At 42.8% G+C, this 25,573-nt stretch overlaps 1 long non-coding RNA gene and 1 pseudogene across 1 annotated transcript; both read left to right on the top strand.

Moving 5' to 3' along the window:
• Positions 1-190: 190 nt before the first annotated feature.
• LOC113937739 lies at positions 191-25,573 on the top strand. The gene is made up of 3 exons (XR_003524700.1): positions 191-410; positions 15,507-15,641; positions 25,520-25,573. It is a non-coding gene; the product is annotated as an uncharacterized LOC113937739 (long non-coding RNA).
• LOC113937737 lies at positions 23,185-24,380 on the top strand (annotated as a pseudogene).

Raw genomic sequence — 25,573 nt, 5'->3', positions numbered from 1 at the left:
GGCCAAGCTCGGAGGGAGGCTGGCGGGGGGGGGAGTGGGAGCGAAAGAGGCGGGACCCGGGGAGGGGGCGGGCAGCGGGCGACTGGAGCATGCGCGGGAGGGCTCGCGCGTGCCACGCGCCCCTGGTCCAGCCAGCTCCGCGTCCGCAATGTCCCAGGGTTTTGTTTTTTTTTTTTTTTTGAGCCTGGGGAGTGGCCACTGCCTGGGCCCCGCCCCACTCCCTTGCTCCTGGCGGTGGGGGTTGGGCTCCGTGTGTTTCCGCTAGGCGGGGACCCGGGCCGGTGGGAGCTGTCTGAGATGCGCTGAGGCCTTTTGCCGTTCCAGCTGCACCTGGACGGTTCCCTGCAGGCGCTGTTGTAGCTGTTTCGTTGTGGCCGGAAGAAGACCCAGGGCTCGGCTCTAGTCTACAAGTAAGCAGTCTGAAAAACCTCTGGTCTGGATTGGGAGAAACCAAACGACCGCAGTACCCCGTGCCTATTGCACGCCGCCATTCCCAGATCTTTTTCTAGGGCAGAAGTGCCAGATTGGAGGTGCTGGAAGTATATTATTTAGCTGAATGTCTTTATCCACATCCCAAACAACTCATGTGAATTGTTAATAGATGCGTGGGGGTGTTGTGGGGCCAGAAAGAACTGTAGTCAAGTAAATTTGCTATGATCATATTTTTAATCTTTTTATTTTATTATAATTATTAGGGGCAACTGGGTGGCTCAGTCCGTTAAGCGTCTGCCTTCTGCCCAGGTCATGATCGCAGGGTCCTGGGATGGAGCCCCACATGAGTCTCCTTGCTCAGTTGGGAGCTTCTCCCTCCCTCTGCCTGCCGCTCCCCCTGCTTGTGCTCTCTGTCAAATGAATAAATAAAATCTTTAAAAAAAATAAAAAAATAATCATCAGATTCACACTTTCAAATATAATACAGACCTCTGTGGTTTGCCTCCCCAAAAACCATAACCCCTAAAAAACAGGGGTTGGGACCCCTGGGTGGCTCAGCCAGTTAAGCGTCTGCCTTTGGCTCAGGTCACAATCCCGAGGTCCTGGGATCAAGCCGGGCATCGTTGAGCTCCCTACTCAGCGGGAAGCCTGCTTCTCCCTCTGCCTGCCGCTACCCCTGCTTGTGCTCTCTCTGTCAAATAAATAAATAAATAAAATCTTAAAAACAAAAACAAAAAAACTGGGCAAACTCAAATTTAGGGACTTCTATAAAATACCCGACCAGTATTCCTCAAAGTTGGAACAGAGAGGTCCAATGTACCCAGTTTCCCCAACAGTTATATGTTACATAAGTTTAATACAATATCAAAAGCAGGGATTTGACATTTAAATGTTGTGTGTATAATTCTGTCATTTTATCATGTGTAGATTGCTGTACCGCAATCAGGATACAGAACTGTATGTTCTTGGGATCATTCTTTATCTTTTTTTTTAAAGATTTTATTTATTTATTTGTTAGAGAGTGTGGGTGAGAGTGAGCGAGAGAGAGTGCGCAAGGGTACAAGCAGGGGGAGCTGCAGGCAGAGGGAGAAGCAGGCTCCCTGCTGAGCAAGGAGCCTGATGTGGGACTCTATCCCAGGGCACTGGGATCATGACCTGAGTCAAGGCAGATGCTTAACCGACTGAGCCCCCCAGACGTCCCGGGATCATTCTTTATCTTGGAAAGCCTAAATTCTTCTTCCTTAAAACCTAAAGTGCTGCTGAGAGGATCAAGAGTCATGTAAAATGTGTAGAATAGCATCTGACATATGGTAGGTGCTCAATAAAAGTTATGAAAGTTAATTGTCTTCCCACATTCCTGCATACTTCCTTCAGGAATCTTCATAGATTATCCCAACTACATTTTAAACCTGTTTATTTGTATGCAAAGTTGTATTTATGTAATCTATCCATTCCATTTTGGAATGGCAAATATGCCATTTTTATCTGATGTTGGGTGGCAACATATAATAAAGTGGAAAAATACCCAAGTATTAAAGTCTAAATGAATATCTGATTTTGAGTCACTGCAGTTTCATTTTTCAGTTCTAATTATGAACCTGGATAAATCACTTAAACATTCTCAAAATGTTCCACCAAGTGTCAATTGGAAATCATAAAATTATTTGCCCTACTAAGTTTTGTTATAAGACTTGTAAATTTTAAAACTTACCAGAGTACTGGGGCGCCTGGGTGGCCCAGTCGTTAAGCGTCTGCCTTTGGCTCAGGTCATGATCCCGGGGTCCTGGGATCGAGCCCCACATCGGGCTCCTTGCTCGGCGGGAAGCCTGCTTCTCCCTCTCTCACTCCCCCTGCTTGTGTTCCCTCTCTCGCTGTGTCTCTCTCTGTCAAATAAATAAATAAAATCTTAAAAAAAAAAAAAACTTACCAAAGTACTTGTAAACTGTAAAAATGAAAACACAGAGGTGAAGTCTTGTCCAAGGTCCCCCAGCTTAGGAGGAGGGGTTAACAGCAAGCTAGAGTTTGAGCTCAGGCAGCTTGACTCCAGAACCCAGACTCCTAACTTAACCTCCTGTTCAAAACTTGAGTGCCTTGAGATAAATAAAGTATGCAAATAAATTTAAATGTAATTGGGGGTGTCATTCTAAAAGTGTTTTACATCTCAGGACACAAGCAGAAACTAAAAACTGCCATTTTAAAGTTGTTTTCTATCAAGACTCATTTGAGGGGCGCCTGGGTGGCTCAGTCATTAAGCTAGTCTGCCATCGGCTCAGGTCATGAGCCCAGGGTCCTGGGATCGAACCTCGTGTCAGGCTCCCTGTTCCACGGGAAGCCTGCTTCTCCCTCTCCCACTCCCCCAGCTTGTGTTCCCTCTCTCACTGTGTTTCTCTCTGTCAAATAAATAAAATTAAAAAAAAAAAAAAGACTCATTTGAGCCAAACTTTTTCATTAATCTGAAAGGGTACCTGAATAGGCCTTGAATGCAAATCGAGCCCCCCCCTTATTGATAGGGAAAACAAACTAATAACCTGAACACTAAAGTTAGTGTACTTCAGTGTTATACTAATATTGAAAAGAATTGAGGCACGGTTTTATCAGCTAGCCAGTATTACATTTTTTTGATTAGGAAAAAAATATTCCTTTTCTATGAATCTAGACTGCTTTCATCTGTAAACCAGCATTTTCCAAAGCTACCCAGATGTCCTGAAATAAAACACTACCATAATCAAAGAAATTTAGGTAACAACTCCCCCTATATTTCTCCTTTTGGAAGATTTATAATACATATTAGGCTACCAAAAGCTCTGAGACCTCCTATGATAAAGAATCCTGTTTAACCTTCTTTAACCAACATTCCACAAACTCCTATGACCATAGATTCCTGTAAAACAAGTGTTTCAAAGAGCACTCTTTAGTGTAACTTGTTGCTTGTTTTTGTGAATATGTATTTTTGTTTGAGCACTTATTGAGACCTCAAAAACTGCAGTTAAGTGTTTCAGGACCCAGGTTAAGATTCCTTAAACTGAAGTTATCATAAAAATGAAACTGGACAGACTTGGCGATGTTCAATATCAACTGTGTTGATTTCTTTCTGCATGTGGAATTGAGAACGAATACTTCTAACTTCGAAAATACACTGATTTTCATGACTAGTCTATTTTGAAGTCAGGGGGTTTTGAGGGTCTCCAGCCCCAAACCATTTTGGTCATAAATGGTGATTGCCTAAAGAAAGTAGAAATTCCCAATGACAATCATTTTGAAAGAGGAATTTGTTGGAATCAGAAATGTGGACCCAGAAAGGGGGCCTGACATGGAAAAAGCATTTGACAAAACCCCACATCTATTCGAAGAAAAAAACAAAACTCTCAGCCAACTAAAAATAAAGGGAAATTTCCTCAACTTTGTAAAATGTATCTACCAAAACAAAACAAAAACCCAAAACCTACAGCTAACAGCATACTTAACAGTAAAAGACTGAATGATTTCCCTCTAAAATCAGGGACAAGCCAAGGACATCTACTCTCACTACTCCTTTCAACGCAGTACTAGAAGTTCTGGAACTTAATGGAAGTCACTACAACAAGGCAAGAAAAAGAAAGCATAGAGAGAGAGCAGTTTCTCAGATGCACCCCTCTTTCCCTTATGCAGCCATTGGTGGTGGGGCCAGTCTTAGGGAAGAAGAGTAGAAGCTAAGGCCTCAAAGGGGACTACTGGCCCACAGCTGCAGGTGGTGACTGGCTGAGCAGAAGCCTGTGTCTGCAGCTCCCCAGGAGCAGAGAGAGAGGCAAAACTGATTCTAGAGTTTACGGAATAAACACTCTCTCTAAAGATTCCCTGGTAAATACTAGGGGGACTCTGAATGGGTGGCTGAAGTCATGCCATGGGAGCTAGAATTTAGGCACATTTATAACACACTCTAGTAAAACTCACAACACACACACACACACACACACACACACACACACACACACACACAATTGAGCCATATACAAATGTTGCATAAAACAAATGCCTGGGACACCTGCGTGGCTCAGTCAGTTGAGCGTCTGCCTTCAGCCCTGGCCCCGCTTTATGGGCAGGTGCACCCTGGAGCCCTCTCACCAGCTCAGGGCCCTGCGCCACCACCCACCCCTTCCCACCAGCTGCTGCTAGCTCTCTGTGGTTGTGTGTCCCACCTGCCCCCAGCCAGGGGCTGACTCTAAAACCCTTCATCCAATGGTGCTAACCCCCGGCTCTGCCCTGCCCCACCCCACCCACCCAGAGAAGCACAGACCCCGCTAGGGGCAGGGGCCCACCGCACACCCTTGTCCACCTTCTCTCAGGCTGGCCTTCCTGGCTCAGCCAGTGAGGCTCAGCAGGGACACAAAAGGGATGGAAGAAAAGAACAAAGAGAAACTGTTCCTCTCACCTCCTTCCCTGATGCCAGGTTGTGATCCCAGGGTCCTGGGATTGAGCCCCACGTCAGGCTCTGTGCTCAGCAGGAAACCTGCTTCTCCCTCTCCCTCTGCCCCTCCCCCCGCTTGTGTTCTCTCTCTGTGTCAAATAAATGAATAAAATCTTCCAAAAAAAAAATGCCTAATGTAATAAAGGAATCTAAATTTAGAGGAAAGGGCGCCTGGGTGGCTCAGTTGGTTAAGCGACTGCCTTCGGCTCAGGTCATGATCCTGGAGTCCCGGGATCGAGTCCCGCATCGGGCTCCCTGCTCAGCAAGGAGTCTGCTTCTCCCTCTGATCCTCTTCTCTCTCATGCTATCTCTCAAATAAATAAATAAAATCTTAAAAAAAATAAATTTAGAGGAAAAAGCAGTTTGATGACAATAAAGGAATCTCTAAACTAAAAAAAAAAAAGAAAAATTAGAAATTATCACCCTAATGCCCAGAAGTTTATATGCAGATTTGGTTTATCCCAATGCAGGAAATGATGAAGTTCTAATGATTTGTAATGGAAAGGCGGATCTATGAATTACTTCTATCTGGCCTGATATTGACAGCTAGTATGTGTATCATTAAAATTCAGTCTTGGGGGGCGTCTGGGTGGCTCAGTCATTAAGCATCTGCCTTTGGCTCAGGTCATGATCCCAGGGTCCTGGGATAGAGCCCCGCATCAGGCTCCATGCTCCACAGGAAGCCTGCTTCTCCCTCTCTCACTCCCACTGCTTGTGTTCCCTCTCTCACTGTGTCTCTCTGTCAAATAAATAAATAAAATCTTTAAAAAAAAAATTCAGTCTTGGGGAGGGGTGCCTGGGTGGCTCAGTTGGTTGGTTAAGCGTTTGCCTTCTGCTCAGGTCATGATCCCAGGCTCAGCAGGGAGTCTGCTTCTCCTTTTTCCTCTGCCCTTCCCTCCAACTCGTGCTCTCTCTCTCTCTCAAATAAATAAATAAAATCTTAAAAAAGAAAAGGAAATCATAGTGCCTTTTTGGTGTGAGCAGCCATTGTTTATGGAGAAAAGCTCAATATGGCATTAATTGAAAGGATACCTGATCTGTTTACCTTTGACACTTGCAGGCAATCATACAAAAATTCACCAGGCTGTTCGGGAGTGAGGATAGACACCTTGGAAGCTGCAGATATGAAAAGGCTAAGCATAGGATTGCAGTCTGAGATCAAAGAAGTCACAGACTAAAATAAATAAATAATAAATAAACCAGTGGGAACGAATTGAAAGTCCATTAAAGTGCCTAGAAAGTTCATTTGCTTTCCTTCTTGCTTTCATACACTATCTGAGTTACCTTTGTAATAATAACTTTGCAAACATTTATGGAGAGTTTATTATGACCCAGTCACTGAGTTAGGTGTTTATTAAGCACATACTACAGACAAGGCATGTGATAGAGTAAAGATGACAGAAACAACAAAGAGACAGTCATAATCTCTGCTCCTGGGGATTTGCCATCAAGTGAGCAGGCCGACATTAACCAAATCATCAGCATACTAACCGCACGATTGCCAATGTGCTAAGTGCATGAAGGAGAAACCCTAGCACTATGAGAAAGTAGCAGGCCTGGAGAGTCAAGCCAAGCTTTTCCACGGAAGTAAAAAGTCCAGCTAACACCTGAAACCTGGAAAGGAAATGCCAGGATTTAGGAGTATCTTGGAAAAGAGAATATTCTGGGTAGAGACTATTCTGTATGAAGGTGGTGGGGCATTTGGTTTATTCCAGCCAGTGCCCCTGGAGTTCCGAAGGCAATGGGAATGAGGTTCTAAGAGCAAGGCAGGGGCCAGTCTTTGTACGGACGGGTAGGTGTAGGCCACACTAAGAATTTTGGACTTTATTTTTTTTTTAAGATTTTATTTATTTATTTGACAGAGAGAGACACAGCAAGAGAGGGAACACAAGCAGGGGGAGTGGGAGAGGGAGAAGCAGGCTTCCCACCAAGCAGGGAGCCTGATGCGGGGCTCGATCCCAGGACGCTGGGACCACGACCTGAGCTGAAGGCAGATACTCAACGACTGAGCCACCCAGGCACCCCAATTTTGGACTTTATATTAAGTGGAAAGGAAGCCTTTAGCAATGGAATGATATGATCTGATTTGCCTGTAAAGAGACCACTCCGGCTGTTGTGTGAGGAGAAAATTTAAAAGCCACAATCAGGGCCCTGACTAGGGAGAAACAGTAAGGCGCTCACCTACCATGCAAAATGTAAAGACCTGCCAAAACACTCAGTGAGCCAGACAAATCATTTATTTTTTAAGATTTTATTTATTTATTTGACAGAGAGAGACACAGCGAGAGAGGGAACACAAGCAGGGGGAGTGGGAGAGGGAGAAGCAGGCTTCCCGCGGAGCAGGGAGCCTGATGCAGGCTCAATCCCAGGACCCCAGGATCACGACCTGAGCCAAAGACAGATGCTTAACGACTGAGCCACCCAGGCACCCCCAGATAAATCATATTTTAAAGCAAGACTTGAAAAAAAGCAAATCTACAAACAATGACCTATACTCCCCCTCTCTGTTTTTGTGAACCAAGTTTTATTGGAACCAGGGTGGGGATTAGCTTGAGAAAAGTACAACAGCATGGTGGGAGGGCAGATGCTGCCCTTAGTTAAAATTTTGATTTTTTTTTCACCATTTTTTGCATTTATTCTGATTTTAAAAAAACATTTCATTAAATTATGATTTACCCTGAATACTAAGGTTTGGGCACCCTCTTAAAATTTTGCACCCAAGGCAAGTGCCTCACTTTCCTCACTCTACAAGGGCAGAAATAGGAAGACCAATTAGGAGATTATTCATCTATTTAATCACTCAAAAATGCCAGACACTGTTCTACACTGTAGGGGTGCAGAGTGAAAAAGACAATTATAGTCTCTATACTCTCATGGAATGTATATACTAGAGTAATATAAACAAACAAAAAAACCAAGATAACTTTAGATTTTGTCAAGTACAATTAAGGAAGTAAAAGAGAGAACCTGATCTGGTGACCAGGAGGGGGCTGCTTAAGAGAAGGTGGCCAGGAAGGCCATTAGGACTACAATCTGAATGGTAAGAACCAGAGAAAGGGGTTCCAGGAAGAAGGAATGTCAACGTTACCTGGAGTAGGATTCTGGAGAGTGAATAGTGACCTGAACTGGCATGGCAGCAAAGAAACCGATAGTTGCGGCTGATGTGAGATGTTTTAAAAAGTAGAATCCATCATTGGTTCAACAATCCTGGAGTGAGAGAGAGATGCCAAAAGACTCCCCATTTCCTGACCTTACAGTTGGCTGAATGAAGGAAAAATGTGACAGTAAAGGCTGTAACTGTCGTAATGTTTTAGTCCAGCAGAATTTACGAGTCAGAGGAATGAGTACATCAAGCTAGCTACTGACCACTTGCCCTAGAATCAATACTTTCACCCTGCACAAGCCCCAGCTCAAGTGCCCACAGCCTCACTGGTTTAAAGCAGATCCATGTCTCTTAAGAGATCCACTCTAGTTTTCCTGAATAAAAAATAATATGGGGAGAGTCTAGCCACCTGACGTGTCAGGAAGGGATGTGCTGTTCATCTCAGGATCCTTCTCTAGGCTAGCAAGCTCTGTCCTGGATGCCTAACATTTTTCTGTGGCTGTGATCTCCTCCAAGTGGAGGGTCCTCTTTACATCACACTCACCCCTTATCTCTTTGGGTATCTTTCCTCTCATTTCTAACCTGCCCCATTGTGTCAGAATAGTCAATATTCTGGGTGTTCCCTGATCTGATAGTGAACCGCCCTTCTGAAGAGCAGTCTCTCCTGTAAGGTAGCAACTGCAGTGAACTTTTCAATACATAAGTCAACATTTGGGCAGTATACAGTTTGAGAAGACTAAGGGAGGAATATTAGTTTAACTATGATGTACAACAATCCTAAAGTGCAAAATATTGTCTTACTGCTTTATGGATGATGCCACTGAAGTCCTAAGGAGTTACAGGCATACGGAAGATCATATACTAGTTAAGTAGGGGAGTCATGGTTTGAACTTTGAACTCCCAAGGGACTTCATAACCTGTATTTTCAGACACTTTTCATACTAAACTTCCCCCCAAAGGGTATAACTTTATTAATTTGATGTTAGTGCCTGGAGGGAATGTGGTATAGTGAGAGGGATGCTCAGGGCAGTGGACCTGGGTTGTAATCCTGCCTTTTCCTGGTGTCCCTCACTCTGACCCCAGAGCACTCTTTCTCAATTGCAGGAATCCCTAACCTCCTCTAGGAGAAACTCCTTGTCCTACAGAGACTTCTGAGTTGGAACTCTTGCCCTATAGGAAGGCAGGGTCAGTGTAGATAGACCTGATTCTTTTTTTTTTTAAGATTTTATTTATTTATTCATGAGAGAGAGAGAGAGAGAGGCAGAGGGAGAAACAGGCTCCCAAGGAGCAGGGAGACCGATGCGGGACTCGATCCCAGTACTCTGGGATCATGACCTGAGCTGAAGGCAGACGTTTAACCATCTGAGCCACCCAGGCGCCCAGACCTGATTCTTTTAAACACAGCTGTCAGTCTGGACTTTTTGTGTGAAGTTTCCAACTTTTTAACGGTAGCAAGGAATTCACAATTGTTAAAACAACAACAATAACAACAACAAAAAACCCTCTGTGTGGACAAATTACATCCTTGGACCTAACATAGCTTGGTCTCTGCTGTAAGAGAGCTGTGTATAGAATCTTTCTCCCAAAGAGAATATACTTTGTTTAAAAACACATCTTTTTTTTTTTTTTAATCAGAGAGAGGAGAGTGAGCACAACCAGGGAGAGAGGCAGAGGGAGAAGCAGGCTCCCGGCTGAGCAAGGAGCCCGATGCAGGACTCAATCCCAGAACCGTAGGATCATGACCTGAGCCGAAGGCAGATGCTTAACTGACTGAGCCACCCAAGTGCCCCTAAAAACACATCTTAATGTAAATTTAAAAAAAATTTTCAACCAGACTGTGAAGGAAACCCAAAATGGAATATAAATTATAAAAAATGACCCTAAGTGTATTATGAATCAATAACATAAGCAGGCTACAGGGAGTGCAGTGGAAAACAATTAATCCAAGTAACTTTGGAAACCAGTATTTTGATTGTATACTATAAAGTTAAAGAAAAAATGAACTGCACCAGGTCCTATATACCCTGGTTAGTTAGTAAACTTGTTTCTCACGAACGTATGGGTAATTCTGAAAATTTCTCGTACATCGACATTATGTACCCTCCAAAGGAAGTACATTACTTGAATTTTTTTGCTAAAAATGCATAGCCTCAATCTAATCATGCAAAAAATACCAGATCTGAAATAGAGGTCATGCTACAAAAGGACTGTACACTTCACAAGTTTCAGTACTCTTCAAAAGTTTCCAGGTCTTTTTTTTTTTTTTAAGATTTTTATTTGACAGAGAGAGAGCGGGAGAGCACAAGCAGTGGGAGTGGCAGAGGGAGAGGGAAGAGCAGACTCCCCGCTGAGCAGGTTGCTGGACGCAGGGCTCAATCCCAGGATCCTGGGATCATGACCTGAGCCGAAGGCAGATGCTTAACCAACTGAGCCACTGAGGCACGCCAAAAGTTTCAAGGTCTTGAGGACAAGGAACGACTGAGAAAGTGTCAAAGAAGACTTAAGGAGACATGATACCTAAACATAATGTGGGATCTGGGATTGGATCCTGGAACAGAAAAAGGACGTCAATTGAAAATCTGATGAAATCCAAATAAAGTCTGTCATTAGTTTACAGTGTTGTACTCATGTTAATTCTTGTTTTTGTACTATTAGTAATAGTAATTAGTAAATGTACTATTGTTATTTAAGGTATTAACACTAGGGAAAACTGGGTGATAGGCATTCAGGAACATTCTGTATTATTTTTGCAACCTCACTGTTAAATCTAAAATTATTTCAAAATAAAAATCTAACACCCCCACACACACACACACCACCCACACCACACACCAACATGCTTTTGGTTGGCTGATTGAGAGGCCTTTTAGCTCAGACTGAGAGGCAAAGAGAGAGCCAAATTGCTTTGCCTTAAGAAAGTCACAGAAATTTGGGGAGGGACACTAGAGAGTAGGGGTGAAGAACAAAGAGGAGACAAGTACCCAGCTACAAAGCTCTGTGAAGAGGCCGTTATGCAGAGGGAGTGACTGAGGGAATTTTAAGAACAAGATCCACACAGGTGAAGAGAGGAAAATATAAAACAAGACAAAACCAGAGAGAGAGACAAACCATAAGAGACTCTTCATCTCAGGAAACAAACTGAGGGTTGCTGGAGTGCTGGGGGGTGGGAGGGATGGGGTGGCTGGGTGATGGACACTGGGGAGGGTATGTGCCATGGTGAGCCTGTGAATTGTGTAAGACTGTTGAATCACAGATCTGTACCTCTGAAACAAATAATACATTATATGTTAATTAAAAAAAAAGAACAAGATCCAAAAGTTGAGGTTGTTTGTAGACCATAATGTGCTACAAGCAGCCTTGTGTGGTGCTTTGGGGATTGAATGAATCAGGATGACAGCACAGCTGTGACACAGGATGGCAAAGGGACCACACTGCGTGGCAGGTAAAATAGAAAAAAGAAAGAGAAGTCAGCAGAACTTAAAGACAGAGGCAACTAGAAAATATATGGGTACCACAGGAATTTCCAGAGTTTTCAAAGGAACATGGGGTTTCCCAGTATACTATGCTTCTGGACTATTTTACTTAAAGTTTATGTTATTTTATACTTTGTCTTTAAAAAAATTGTCCCTTCTTTTCCCCTCCACCCCTGTCTCCCATCCTTCTGTCTTCCATCTGCCTGGATTTCCTTCCCTCCCACTAACAGTTAACCACCATTGTTAGTTTTCTAAGTATCATTCTAGAAATTGTAAACATTCATTTACAATCAAACATGAGTATATATTGTCCTTCTCTTTATTATTACACAATTAGCATATTCTACATAGTTAACTGCACCTTGCTTCTCATGCTTAATGATGTTTCTGGTAGATTTCCCCATATCCGTTCATGAACAGCTTGTTCTTTTATACAATTAACAGTATACCATTGACTCTATGTACCATAATGCTTTTTTTTAAACAGACCCTATTGCTAGATATTATGGTGATTCCAATGGAATTGCTGGGTGAAGTGTACATACATTATTTTTTTTAAGGATTTTTATTTATTTGAGAGAGAAAGAGAGAGAGAGAATGGGGGAGGGGCAGAGGGAGAGGGAGAGGGAAAGAATCTCAAGTGGACTCCATGCTGAGCACAGAGCCTGACGTGTGGCTCAATGTCACGACCCCAAAATTATTACCTGAGCTGAAACCAAGAGTTGGATGCCCAACCAACTGAGTCACCCAGACACGCCCAGGTATTATTTATTTTTATAGATATTGGTAAATTGTCCTGCAAAGAGGAATTTTATTTAATTAAATTTACTTTATTTTATTTTTATTTAAATTTTAGTTAGTGAACATACGGTGCAATAATGGATTCAGGAGTAGAATTCAGTGATTCATCACATACATACAACACCCAGAGCTCATCACAAAAAGTGCCCTCTTTAATACCCATCCCCCATCTAGCCCATCCCCCACCCACCTCCCTCCATCAACCCTCAGTTTGTTCTCTATCATAAAGAGTCTCTCATGGCTTGTTTCACCTCTCCTTTTCTTTTCCCCCTTCCCATACGTTCATCTGTTTTCTTCCTTAAATTCCACATATGAGTAAGATCATATGGTATTTGTCTTTTTCTGACTAACTTATTTCACTTAGCATAATACACTCTAGCTCCAACCATGTCACTGCAAACGGCAAGATTTCATTCTTTTTGATGGCTGAGTAATATTCCATGGTATATATATCACATCTTTATCCATTCCTCAGTTGATGGGATTTGGGCTTTCTCCATAGTTTGGGTATTATTGATAACACTGCTATAAACATCAAGGTGCATGTATCCCCTTTGAATTTCATTTTTTAAGGATTATTTATTTATTTATTTGAGAGAGAGAGAGCATGAGTGGGGGAAGGGGCAGAGGGACAAGCAGAATCCCCACTGAGCACAGAGCCCGATGGGAGGCTTGATCCCAGGACCCTGAGATCATGACACAAGCCAAAGTCAGATACTTAACCAACTTAGCCAGCCACCCAGGCACCCCTCAAATCTGTATATTTGTATCCTTTGGGTAAATACCTAGTAGTGCAATTGCTGGGTCATAGGGTAGTTCTACTTTTAATTTTTTGAGGAACCTCCAAACTGTTCTCCAGAGTGGTTGCACCAGTTTGCATTCCCACCAACAGTACAAGAGGGATCCCCTTTCTGCACATCCTCACCAACACCTGTTGTTTTTTGTGTTGTTAATTTTAGCCATTCTGACAGGTGTAAGGTGGTATCTCATCATGGTTTTGATTTGTACTTCCCTCCTGGTAAGTGATGTTGAGCATCTTTTCATGTGATAATAAGCCATCTGGATGTCTTCTTTGGAAAAGTGTCTATTCATGTCTTCTGCCCATTTCTTAACTGGATTATTTATTTTTGGGGTATTGAGTTTGGTAAGTTCTTTATAGATTTTGGATACTAACCATTGTCAGTTATATAATTTGCAAATATCTTCTCCCATTTTGTAGTCTGCCTTTTAGTTTTGTTGTTTCCTTCACTGTGCAGAAGCTTTTTATCCCAATGAAAACCCAATAGTTAAGTTTACTTAATTTTTTAAAATATTTATTTATTTGAAAGAGAGAGCACAAGCAGGGGGAGTGGCAGGCAGAGGGAGAGGGAGAAGCAGTCTCCCCACTGAGCAGGGAGCCCAACGTGGGGCTCGATCCCAGGACCCTGGGATCATGACGTGAGCCAAAGGCAGACACTTAACTGACTGAGCCACCCAGGCACCCCAAGTTTACTTAATTTAATTTAATTTAATTAATTTTTTTTAAGATTCCATTTATTTATTTGACAAAGAGAGACAGAGCAAGAGAGGGAACACAAGCTGGGGAAGTGGGGGAGGGAGAAGCAGGCTTCCTGCTGAGCAGGGAGCCCGATGAGGAGCTTGATCTCAGGACCCTGGGAATCATGACCTGAGCCAAAGGCAGACGTTTAACGATTGAGCCACCCAGGCGCCCCCAAGTTTACTTAATTTTAAGGACAAGTTGATCATAGTAAATTGGAGGATTAAGGGGAAAGCAGTCAAGTGAAACCACAAGGTCCTAACATCCTAGAGGGAATGCCTGGGTGGCTCAGTTGGTTAAGCATCTGCCTTCGGCTCAGGTCATGATCCAGGATCCTGGGATTGAGCCCCGCATTGGGCTCCCTACCCTGAAGGGAACCTGCTTCTCCATCTCCCCGACTTGTGCTCTCTCTCACTCTTTCACTCTCTCTCTCAAATAAATAAATAAAATCTTAAAAAAAAATCCTAGAGGATTCACCATAGGGTGACCCCAATCTAAGCACATTAGAATGACCTTCCTCTGCAGAACTAGCTTAATGCCTCCAGATGTTCCTCATCATTTCTAGTCCATATTCTTTTTTTAAATACTGAAAATTCCAGCAATTCTACATCTAGGAATATCCCATGACTATGCCAGCAGGCTTATGAAATGGCATGTGTACAAGATTATTGTTCAAGGCAAAAGAAGCAACCTAAACATCTACCAATAGGGAACTGGTTAAATAAATTATGGTATTTAATCATATAGTAGAAGACTAAGCATCTATAAATAAGAATGGAGAGGTTCTTTTTGTGGTGATATGGCATAATGTCCAAGATCTACTGGGAAATGATTTAAAAAAATTTAGGACACAGGGGCGCCTGGTGGCTCAGTCATTAAGCGTCTGCCTTCGGCTCAGGTCATGATCCCAGGGTCCTGGGATTGAGCCCCGTGTCAGGCTCCCTGCTCAGCAGGAGGCCTGCTTCTCCCTCTCCCACTCCCCCTGCTTGTTTCCCTCTCTCGCTGTGTCTCTGTCAAATTAAAAAAAAAAAATCTTTAAAAAAATTCAGGGCACAGCAATGCACATAAAGGTCATCATTGTGCAAAAGGGGAAAGGAGACTATGATACACATATATACATATATATGAATAAAATAAAATACACGCAAAAAAGATATGGTTGTTGGGGGTTGCCTGGCTGGCTCAGTCAGTAGAGCATGTGACTCTTGATCCCAGGTTCGTGAGTTTAAGTCCCATATTGGGCATGGAGCCTACTTAAAAAAGTTAAAATGAAAAATGTAAAAAATAAAATTTAAAAATCCAGAGCAGATTTTACTAGAATAATTAAAAACAAAAAGATATGAGTGTTTACTTCTAAGGAGAATAACTGAGTAGCTGAAGGGCAGTTACTACAAAACTTTGTGAAACTTCCAAATTTTGAACCATATGGATGCATTACCCATTTGCAAAATAAAATTGTCAAGTAAGTCTCCTGAAAGATTGACCCATTAGGTACTAACTGTTGAAAGCAAATCAAGGCCATAGTGATTATAAACACCACAGAAAAATGTTTAATCTTGACTTTGGAGCTCCTGCACAGCATCTTGCCTTTAGCTGATACCTTGAGGGGTCCCTTCTGTTCCCACTCAGTGTATTTCTTTGTACTTTAAAATGGGTGTGTCATTTTAGTGGATAATGTAGATTGGCTCACTCAACTTGCATTCTACCCTTCTCTAGGGTGCGTTCCTGTAACAGGAGAGGCTAGAACACCAAAACCTGCAATCCTGGCTCCTTCGCAGGTCCAACTCTGGATGTGAGTTGGCTTCTGTCAATTAGACACGTTCAAGTGAGATTTGGAAGGGCAGAAATCAGGTGAGAGCTCTTTTCTTGTTCTTCCTGCTTACTTTTCTGCTGCAGGTGAGGTCACAGACATGTGAGATTTTATCGTTTTACAGCAGCACCTTCAGTGTTCCTTCTACAGCTTTCTGGGGGTTGGAGTGCACTTACTGTGGCAACAGAAGCCATGTTGGACTCCTGAACCCTGCATCCACGGATCCTGCTTCCATGGTATTGTGGTCTTGAACTCAGCATCCCAAGTAGTGGCCTCAGAAGGCAGCCCCCTGGTGAGTCACTTCTATATTGCTCTAGAAGTCATTCCTCACATCCCACCCTAGAAACTGCTCTTCAGTCCTTTCCAAGATCTTCTAAGCACATAAATCTATATAATATATCCCTTTGTGCTTAAGATACGTCCAGTGGTTTCTGTTTCCTGCACTAAACCCTAGGTCATACAATCAGTAAGATTTTAGACTACATTGAAATGTTGTGCCTGGACCCTCAAGTTCTAATCCAGGTTATTCTCATTACTACCTCCCCGTCCTCCCATGGTCCTGGCCTGCCCTTCACTGTGATTCCAACCTGACCCCAGGCTAATAAGACATGCAGAACCCAAATTCAGTAGCCCTCTGGCTTTGCTGCTTGTGCTAACCTACTTTTGTTCCAAGTTTTCCAGCCTCAGGCATAAGCTCCCTTCTGGAGCTGAGTTTCTACAGTTGTCACTCAGTTTCTGAGAACTGGATTTTCATTTAATATCTTAGAAGCTGAGTTCCTGCATAGATGATTAGAAAATTATCTGGATCTCCAGAACTGCAAGTTCTCCAGACTGGAAACCACCTCAGGGAGCCAGGACTACCAGCATGGCTATACAGGTGGTTTAAATACTGAAACAGCTACTATGCTGGACACGCCAGTGTTTCCTCACACTTCCCCTCCCACCTGGAGGCGACCCGGGCCCTCCCTCCAATGCATCCACTCAAGAGTTCATGCTCTGTGCAGCAGAGTCCTCTAGGCATTGTTCCATTGCCATGGTCAGCCTCAATTCTGATTAGTCTTTCACTGTTCCCGATTGGTTGTCAAATATTTTGAAGAGCATCTCTCTATACAAACCTGTGTATTTCTCTTTGCTGATTGGGTAATCCTTTTTACCTCTATTATTTCTTTGCAGCCGGGATACTTGCCTTCCATATATTCCATGAATCTTGACTGTTCAGTTCTGGGGACTATTATTATCCAACTCTTGGTTTTTAGATTCCAGTTTCTACTGATGTCCAGGATTTTTATATTATCTATCATATCTTTCTGACGGCTCTCTTAAGTTTGATCAACCTCCCTAACTCAAAATTGCAGAAAAGACTCTGAGATTATGGACACTTTTTAAAAAATTTTTTTGTTATGTTAATCACCATACATTACATCATTAGTTTGTGATGTAGTGTTCCATGATTCATTGTTTGTGCATAACACCCAGTGCTCCACGCAGAACATGCCCTCTTTAATACCCATCACCAGGCTAACCCATCACCCCACCCCCCTCCCCTCTAGAACCCTCAGTTTGTTTTTCAGAGTCCATCATCTCTCATGATTCGTCTCCCCCTCCGATTTACTCCCCTTCATTCTTCCCCTCCTGCTATCTTCTTCTTCTTCTTTTTTTTCCTTAACATATATTGCATTATTTGTTTCAGAAGTACAGATCTGTGATTCAACAGTCTTGCACAATTCACAGCGCTCACCATAGCACATACCCTCCCCAATGTCTATCACCCAGCCACCCCATCCCTCCCACCCCCCACCACTCCAGCAACCCTCAGTTTGTTTCCTGAGATTAAGAATTCCTCATATCAGTGAGGTCATATGATATAAGTTTTTCTCTGATTAACTTATTTCACTCAGCATAACCCCCTCCAGTTCCATCCACGTCATTGCAAATGGCAAGATCTCATTCCTTTTGATGGCTGCATAATATTCCATTGTGTATATATACCACTTCTTCTTTATCTATTCATCTGTCATTGGACATCTTGGCTCTTTCCACAGTTTGGCTATTGTGGACATTGCTGCTATAAACTTCGGGGTGCACGTACCCCTTCGGATCCCTACATTTGTATCTTTGGGGTAAATACCCAGTGGTGCAATTGCTGGATCGTATGGTAGCTCTATTTTAGACTTTTTGAGGAACCTCCATACTGTTTTCCAGAGTGGTTGCACCAGCTTGCATTCCCGCCAACAGTGTAGGAGGGTTTCCCTTTCTCCGCATCCTCACCAACATCTGTCGTTTCCTGACTTGTTAATTTTAGCCATTTTGACTGGTGTGAGGTGGTATCTCATTGAAGTTTTGATTTGGATTTCCCTGATGCCGAGCGATGTTGAGCACTTTTTCATGTATCTGTTGGCCATTTGGATGTCTTCTTTGGAAAAATGTCTGTTCATGTCTTTTGCCCATTTCTTGATTGGATTATTTGTTCTTTAGGTGTTGAGTTTTATAAGTTCTTTATAGATTTTGGTTACAAGCCCTTTATCTGATATGTCATTTGCTAATATTTTCTCCCATTCTGTCGGTTGTCTTTTGGTTTTGTTGACTGTTTCTTTTGCTGTGCAAAAGCGTTTTATCTCGATGAAATCCCAATAGTTCATTTTTGTGCTTGCTTCCCTTGCCTTTGGCGTTGTTTCTAGGAAGAAGTTGCTGCGGCTGAGGTCAAAGAGGTTGCTGCCTGTGTTCTCCTTTAGGATTTTGATGGACTCCTGTCTCACGTTTAGGTCTTTCAACAATTTTGAGTCTATTTTTGTGTGTGGTGTAAGGAAATGGTCCAGTTTCATTCTTCTGCATGTGGCTCTCCAATTTCCCAACACCATTTGTTGAAGAGACTGTCTTTTTTCCATTGGACATTCTTTCCTGCTTTGTCAAAGATTAGTTGACCATAGAGTTGAGGGTCCATTTCTGGGCTCTCTATTCTGTTCCATTGATCTATGTGTCTGTTTTTGTGCCAGTACCATACTGTCTTGATGATGACAGCTTTGTAATAGAGCTGGAAGTCCGGAATTGTGATGCTGCCAGCTTTGCTTTTCTTTTTCAACATTCCTCTGGCTATTCGGGGTCTCTTCTGATTCCATACAAATTTTAGGATTATTTGTTCCATTTCTTTGAAAAAAGTGGATGGTATTTTGATGGGGATTGCATTGAATGTGTAGATTGCTCTAGGTAGTATTGACGTCTTCACAATGTTGGTTCTTCCAATCCATGAGCATGGAACGTTTTTCCATTTCTTTGTGTCTTCCTCAATTTCTTTCATGAGTATTTTATAATTTTCTGAGTACAGATCCTTTTCCTCTTTGGTTAGATTTATTTCTAGGTATCTTATGGTTTTGGGTGCAATTGTAAATGGGATCGACTCCTTGATTTGTCTCTCTTCTGTCTTGTTGTTGGTGTATAGGAATGCCACTGATTTCTGTGCATTGATTTTATATCCTGCCACTTGACTGAATTCCTGTATGAGTTTTAGCAGTTTTGGGGTGGAGTCTTTTAGGTTTTCCACATAAAGTATCACATCATCTGCAAAGAGTGAGAGTTTGACTTCTTCTTTGCTGATTCGGATGCCTTTGATTTCTTTTTGTTGTCTGATTGCTGTGGCTAGGACTTCTAATACTATGTTGAATAGCAGTGGGGATAGTGGACATCCCTGCCGCGTTCCTGACCTTAGGGGAAAAGTTCTCAGCTTTTCCCCATTGAGAATGATATTCGCTGTAGGTTTTTCATGGATGGCTTTTATGATATTGAGGTATGTACCCTCTATCCCTATACTCTGAAGAGTTTTGATCAAGAAAGGATGCTGTACTTTGTCAAATGCTTTTTCTGCATCTACTGAGAGGATCATATGATCCTTGTTCTTTCTTTTGTTAATGTATTATATCATGTTGACTGATTTGCGGATGTTGAACCAACCTTGCAGCCCAGGGATAAATCCCACTTGGTCGTGGTGAATAATCCTTTTAATGTACTGTTGGATCCTATTGGCTAGTATTTTGGTGAGAATTTTTGCATCCATGTTCATCAGGGATATTGGTCTGTAATTCTCCTTTTTGATGGGGTCTTTGTCTGGTTTTGGGATCGAGGTAATGGTGACCTCATAAAATGAGTTTGGAAGTTTTCCTTCCATTTCTATTTTTTGGAACAGTTTTAGGAGAATAGGTATTAATTCTCCTTTAAATGTTTGGTAGAATTCCCCTGGGAAGTCATCTGGCCCTGGGCTTTTGTTTGTTGGGAGATTTTTGATGACTGCTTCAATTTCCTTAGTGGTTATAGGTCTGTTCAGGTTTTCTATTTCTTCCTGGTTCAGTTTTGGTGGTTGATACATCTCTAGGAATGCATCCATTTCTTCCAGGTTATCTAATTTGCTGGCATAGAGTTGCTCAGAATATGTTCTTATAATTGTTTGTATTTCTTTGGTGTTGGTTTTGATCTCTCCTCTTTCATTCATGATTTTGTTGATTTGGGTCATTTCTCTTTTCTTTTTGATAAGTCTGGCCAGGAGTTTATCAATCTTGTTAATTCTTTCAAAGAACCAGCTCCTAGTTTCATTGATCTGTTCTACTGTTCTTTTGGTTTCTATTTCATTGATTTCTGCTCTGACCTTTATTATTTCTCTTCTCCTGCTGGGTTTAGGCTTTATTTGCTGTTTTTTCTCTAGCTCCTTTAGGTGTAGGGTTAGGTTGTGTATTTGAGACCTTTCTTGTTTCTTGAGAAAGGCTTGTATTGCTATATACATTCCTCTTAGGACTGCCTTTGCTGTATCCCGAAGATTTTGAACAGTTGTGTTTTCATTTTCATTGGTTTCCATGAATTTTTAAAATTCTTCTTTAATTTCCTGGTTGACCCATTCATTCTTTAGTAGGATGCTCTTTAGCCTCCCTGTATTTGAGTTCCATCCGACTTTCCTCTTGTGATTGAGTTCTAGTTTCAAAGCACTGTGGTCTGAAAATAGGCAGGGAATAATCCCTATCTTTTGGTACTAGTTGAGACCTGATCTGTGACCTAGGATGTGATCTATTCTGGAGAATGTTCCATGGGCACTAGAGAAGAATGTGTATTCTGTTGTTTTGGGATGGAATGTTCTGAATATGTCTGTGAAGTCCATTTGTCCAGTGTGTTATTTAAAGTCTTTATTTCCTTGTTGATCTTTTGCTTAGATGATCTGTCCATTTCAGTGAGGGGGGTGTTAAAGCCCCCCACTATTATTGTATTGTTGTTGATGTGTTTTTTTGCTTTTGTTCTTAATTGGCTTATATAATTGGCTGCTCCCATGTTAGGGGCATAGATATTCACAATTGTTAGATCTTCTTGTTGGATAGACCGTTTAAGTAGGATATAGTGTCCTTCCTCATCTCTTATTACAGTCTTTGTTTTAAAATCTAATTTGTCTGATATAAGGATTGCCACCCCAGCTTTCTTTTGGTGTCCATTAGCAGGGTAAATGGTTTTCCACCCCCTCACTTTCAATGTGGGGGTGTCTTTGGGTCTAAAACGAGTCCCTGGCAGACAACATATTGATGGGTTTTGTTTTTTAATCCAATCTGATAGCCTGTGTCTTTTGATTGGGGCATTTAGTCCATTTACTTTCAGGGTAACTATTGAAAGATATGAATTTCGTGCCATTGTCTCTGTTCCTTTCTGGTCTATGCTGCTTTTGGGCTCTCTCTTTGCTTAGAGGACCCCTTTCAATATTTTCTTGTAGGGCTGGTTTCATGTTTGCAAAAATTCCTTTAGATTTTGTTTGTCCTAGAAGCTTTTTATCTCTCCTTCTATTTTCAACGACAGCCTAGCTGGATATAGTATTCTTGGCTGCATATTTTTCTTGTTTATTTCTCTGAAGATATCATGCCAGTCCTTTCTGGCCTGCCAGGTCTCTGTGGATAGGTCTGTTGCCAATCTAATGTTTCTACCATTATAGGTTACATATCTCTTGTCCCAAGCTGCTTTCAAGATTTTCTCTTTGTCTCTGAGACTCATAAGTTTTACTATTAGATGTTGGGGTGTTGACCTATTTTTATGGATTTTGAGAGGGGTTCTCTGTGCCTCCGGATTTTGATGCCTGTTTCCTTCCCCACCTTCGGAAAGTTCTCTGCTATAATTTGCTCCAATATACCTTCTGCCCCTCTCTCTCTTTCTTCTTCTTCTGGGATCCCAATTATTCTAATGTTGTTTCATCTTATCATATCGTTTATCTCTCGAATTCTGCCCTCGTGATCCAGTAGTTGTTTATCTCTCTTTTTCTCAGCTTCTTTATTTTCCATCATTTGGTCTTCTATATCGCTTATTCTCTCTTCTGCCTCATTTATCCTAGCAGTTAGTGCCCCCATTTTTGATTGCACCACATTAATAGCCTTTTTTATTTCAATCTGGTTAGATTTTAGTTCTTTTATTTCTCCAGGAAGGGTGTCTCTAATAACTTCCATGCTTTTTTCAAGCCCAGCTAATATCTTTAAAATCATGATTCTGAACTCTAGGTCTGATATCGTACTAATGTCTGTATTGAGTAGGTCCTTGGCAGACGGTGCTACCTCTTGTTCTTTTTGCTGAGGTGATTTTTTTCATCTTGTCATTTTGTCCAGAGGAGAAGAGATGAATGAGAGAACAAAATGCTAACAGGTTAACAACGTCCCCAGCAAATATACTCTAAACAAATCAGAAAAGACCTGAAACCAGGGGAAAAGTAAGGGAAAGAAAGAAAAAAGAAAGAGGAAAAAAAAAGAAAAAGATAAGAACAAACAAAAACAGAACAAAACAAAACAAAAAAACAGAATATGATCAAATATGATCAGGCTAGTGCATAGATCAGTGCCACACACTAGGTTAACAACGTCCCCAGCAAATATACTCTAAACAAATCAGAAAAGATCTGAAACCAGGGGAAAAGTAAGGGAAAGAAAGAAAAAAGAAAGAGAAAAAAAAAAGAAAAAGATAAGAACAAACAAAAACAGAACAAAACAAAACAAAAAACAGAATATGATCAAATATGATCAGGCTAGTGCATAGATCAGTGCCACACACTAGTTCCACCACAAAACTAGATTTTGGGTGTATTTTGGTCTGTTAGAAGAAAATGCCTCCTAAAATTTTAAAGAAAGAAAGACATATATGTACAAAATAAGGGTTGATACAATTAAGGGATGGAAGATGACTGTAAAGATGAAAATTATAAAAGATTTTATAAAAGGAATTGATAAGAAGTTGTTTGAAAAAAGAAAGAAGAAGATTTAAAAAAAAGAGAGAAAAGAGAAAAAAAAGAGAGAGAATATGATCAGGGAGGAGACTAGAACAAAGCCATACACTAGTGATTTAGGGTATATTTTGATCTGTTAGAAGAAACTGTTATCTCAAAATTTTAAAGAGTGAACGACTTATATATATATGCCAAAAATAAGGATATCTACTATTAAGAGATAGAATATGACTCTAAAAATGAAAAAAAAATTTTTTTTCAAAAAGGAATTGATAAGATGTTGGTTGAAAAAGGGAAAAAGAAAAATTCAAAAAAAAAAAACAGTTAAAAAAATTAACTTTGAGTTGATCGGTATCGGGAGCGGAGAGCGGACCCCAGAGAGCCCTGAGCAGCCCCACCGCCGCCGGCCTAGTTACCATCACACCCCTGGAGGAGCCGCAGCTGCCGCAGCCGGCCCCAGTCACCATCACCACAACCATGAGCAGCGAGGCCGAGACCCAGCAGCCGCCCGCCGCCGCCCCACCGCCCCCGCCCTCAGCGCTGCCAACACCAAGCCCGGCACTACGGGCAGCGGCGCAGGGAGCGGCGGCCCGGGCGGCCTCACATCGGCGGCGCCTGCCGGCGGGGACAAGAGTCATCGCAAGGAAGGTTTTGGGAACAGTAAAATGGTTCAATGTAAGAAACGGATATGGTTTCATCAACAGGAATGACACCAAGGAAGATGTATTTGGACACCAGACTGCCATAAAGAAGAATAACCCCAGGAAGTACCTTCGCAGTGTAGGAGATGGAGAGACTGTGGAGTTTGATGTTGTTGAAGGAGAAAAGGGTGCGGAGGCAGCAAATGTGGCAGGCCCTGGTGGAGTTCCAGGGCAAGGCAGTAAATATGCAGCCGACCGTAACCATTACAGATGCCATCCACGTCGCAGGGGTCCTCCACGCAATTACCAGCAGAATTACCAGAATAGCGAGAGTGGGGAAAAGAACGAGGGATCGGAAAGTGCTCCCGAAGGCCAGGCCCAACAGCGCCGGCCCTACCGCAGGCGACGGTTCCCACCTTACTACATGCGGAGACCCTCTGGGCGTGGACCGCAGTATTCCAACCCTCCTGTGCAGGAGAAGTGATGGAAGGTGCTGACAACCAGGGTGCAGGAGAACAAGGTAGACCGGTGAGACAGAATATGTATCGGGGTTATAGACCACGATTCCGCAGGGGTCCTCCTCGCCAAAGACAGCCTAGAGAGGATGGCAATGAGGAAGATAAGGAACATCAAGGAGATGAGACCCAAGGTCAGCAGCCACCTCAACGTTGGTACCACCGCAACTTCAATTACCGACGCAGACGCCCAGAAAACCCTAAACCACAAGATGGCAAAGAGGCAAAAGCAGCCGATCCACCAGCTGAGAATTCGTCCGCTCCCGAGGCTGAGCAGGGCGGGGCTGAGTAAATGCCGGCTTACCATCTCTACCCTCATCCGGTTTAGTCATCCAACAGGAAGAAATGAAGATGAAATTCCAGCAATAAGAAATGAACAAAAGATTGGAGCTGAAGACCTTAAGTGCTTGCTTTTTGGCCACTGACCAGATAAATAGAACTATCTGCATTATCTATGCAGCATGGGGTTTTTATTATTTTTACCTAAAGACGCCTCTTTTTGGTAATGACAAACGTGTTTTTTAAAAAAAAAACAAAAACCTGGTTTTTCTCAATAAACCTTTAAAGGTTTTTAAATTGTTTCATATCTGGTCAAGTTGAGATTTTTAAGAACCTCATTTTTAATTTGTAATAAAAAGTTTACAACTTGATTTTTTCAAAAAAATCAACAAACGGCAAGCACCCGTTAATAAAGGTCTTAAATAATTGTCAAAAAAAATTAACTTTGAAAAACTAATGAATCATGGTAAAAAAGCCATGAATTCTATGTGCGGTGTTCCCCTAGCTCTGAAGTTCTCCCGTTCTCCTTGATCGGTAAACTTGGTCTTGGCTGGCTGTTTGTGGTGATCTTCTGGGGGAGGGGCCTGTTGCCGTGGTTCCCAAATGTCTTTGCCAGAGGCGGAATTGCCCCGCCCTTGTCGTCGGGGCTAAGTAATCTGCTAGGATTTGCTCTCAGGAGCTTTTGTTCCCTGCAAGCTCTCGGTTCAGCTTTGGAGGATGAGAGTGAAAATGGTGGCCTCCCAGTCTGCCCGGAGGAGCTGAGAACTCAGGGCCCCGCTCCTCAGTGCGCCCCCAGAGAAAAGCAGTCACTCCCGTCTCCCTGGTCTCCGGCAGCACTCCGTGCTCACCCGGCCTGTGACCGAGCATTTCTAACTCTGGCACCCGACCCCATGTGGAGTCTCCAAACCCAGCAGATCCCTGCGGTGCGCTCGCATGCCGCTCCTCCCGGGGGAGGAAGGGGCGTCTCCCCGGATCTGCCACTTGTTGGGTCCCTGCTGGAGGAGCAGTAGCCCGACTGGGCCGCGGATCACAGTTTATGGCCACCCCGAGCTGAGAGCCTGCTCCTTGGCTCCGTCTCTGCAGCCGGCTTCCCCGCCCCAATACCTGGGAGCTCTGCCGCACTCAGGCACCCCCGGTCTTTCTGTGACCCTGAGGGTCCTGAGACCACAGTGTCCTGTGAGGGTTCCACCCCCTGCTTAGCCACTGGAGCGACCTCCCTCAGTGGAGCCAACTTCTAAAAGTTCCGATTTTGTGCTCCGCAGCTCTATCACTTGCCAGAAGAGGCCGACGGAGACCCCCTCCCCCGCCGTCTATCC

The sequence above is a fragment of the Zalophus californianus genome, chromosome 8 (genome assembly GCF_009762305.2).
Source record: "Zalophus californianus isolate mZalCal1 chromosome 8, mZalCal1.pri.v2, whole genome shotgun sequence".
In the NCBI taxonomy this organism is placed as follows: domain Eukaryota; kingdom Metazoa; phylum Chordata; class Mammalia; order Carnivora; family Otariidae; genus Zalophus; species Zalophus californianus.
The sequence above is the reverse complement of the archived record's forward strand: the minus strand, read 5'-3'. Positions and strand labels throughout refer to the sequence as shown.